Below are 2052 nucleotides of genomic sequence, written 5' to 3'. Positions count from 1 at the left end.
ACCTGGCCATGCCGGGCCTATTTATAAAAGGTCCAGAATAATTGAGAACGTGAGTGTGATATCGCCAGAAACTGAAACACTTTACTGTCCTTTGTTTGTTTGTTAGATATCAACTTCGTGATGTTCAGTGCTGAAAAATGTTTACTTGTTTTAGTACAAAGCTACATAATAGGCCATCTGTGCTGTGGCGGATCGTATCCCCGATTTTAAGTATAAGCCATGAAACTTATCGCTGAGCCAACAGGTGGAAGCGCTGAAAAATATAGAGAAGTGCTTTTTGGAGTTAGTTCTCGAAGTTAGTTCCCTAGAAGTATCAGATAGTGACACCCGCTAATAACGGCAAATTCGATCAGAAAGTAATGAAAGTAATTTGGCTTTGATAATTAGTCTGAGTTTCCTTAGTGTGTGTATGTGAAATAATGAGACTGAACAAGTTTAATAAAATCAGCACAATCTTTAGTATAAAACAAACAAAAACAAAACGCACGGTATATACTTGGCACACGAAAAGACAACCGCTTCTATCGGATCATGATTATATCTTCAGCTTTCTCCCTCTGAGGATAGAATTCTGCTGAACTAAACACGCTGATTTTTAAGTCTATCTTTACTCGAATAATTCCATGTAGAACTGAACTTAAAAATGCGTTATTCAATTCTACAGGTAAACTAACAGTCTCTGCCCAGTTGACAGCATCACTTCGTGATCTCTTTCTCTGTAACATACAGACATTGTCGATTAGACCAGCAAAGGATATCACAGTCACTAATCCTTTCAAAGCGGATGTCATATTTTACTGTAATATACCTACTATCAAGAACAAAGCAAAAAGAACGAGGCAACCTCCACGACTTTCTGAACTACGTGTTTATTTTAAATTGTATAGAAACTAAATAAACGATTTTTTTTACATTCCTATACTAAAAGCAGGCAGAAACAATGAAATGGTACATATCTAAGGTTATCAAATTTCTAGAGTGAAAAACTGAGACTTTTTTCCATAATGAGTGAGACTATGAAGTAATTCAAATTGCAATAACACCATTCTAAAAAATCTAATATTTATTGCATCGCATATTAAAAAAATACATAAACAAAATTTGTTAAACTTTTATCTAGTTATGAATATAATACATGAAAAACGCGCCTCAGTTGTCTTGAATCTACTCAATAGAAAAATGTTGCTACTTCGTTTTCTTTCTCGTCTTCAGATTTCAATTCCTTCGCCTGCCAAATCGTTTGGTTGGAATTTCACGCAAAGCTAGTCGTCCCTGATTTAGCAGTGAAGAACTAGAGGGAAAGAAGCTAGTCATCGCCACCCACCGCCAATTCTTGGGCTACTCTTTTTACCAACGAATAATGTGATTGACTGCAACATTATAACGCACCCAAGTCTGAAAGGGCGAACATGTTTGGTGGAACGGTGATTCGAACCCGCGACCCACAGATTACGAGTCGAGTGCACTAAACTCCTGGCCATGCCAGCCCCTGCCAACTGACAAATTAGGTTAAAAAAACAAGTAGAAGGAGGTAATACCATATCGTGTGATATACTTTTGTCAGTTGATCCTTCAAATAGATTTTAAGAACCCACAAGTGAAAGCAACTTGTCATCCACACTACATCTACTATATCCAATACCAACGAGGTCTTTTACCCAATACCAGGATTCATCAGGCCGGCTGGGACATGACAAACACAGTTGTGGTGTAAGTGCTATAAATATGAACAATTTTATTGTACAACAAACTGAGGTACCCGTCCTTTGTCCGGGTTATGAACTTTAAAAAATGTGGGGGTGGATCCTATGATAAATAACAAAAAAATCCTAACTTTCACATAATTTATTTATAACATAACATATTATTACACTATCTATTATTACCTCACCAAATGTTTTGCATAAGCTTTAAGAACTCAATGTGTATATATACTTTAAACATGGTATACACTGTGTGATGGTCAGGGTGACATTATATTAAGACAGGGGTCACCAAACTATGGCCCGCAGGCCGGAGTCCAGCCTGCGAGGTCCGCCGCTGCACTGTGCC

This window comes from Limulus polyphemus, unplaced genomic scaffold, assembly GCF_000517525.1.
Source record: "Limulus polyphemus unplaced genomic scaffold, Limulus_polyphemus-2.1.2 Scaffold5045, whole genome shotgun sequence".
NCBI classification, from domain to species: Eukaryota; Metazoa; Arthropoda; class Merostomata; order Xiphosura; family Limulidae; genus Limulus; species Limulus polyphemus.
Note: the sequence above shows the minus strand (reverse complement) of the source record.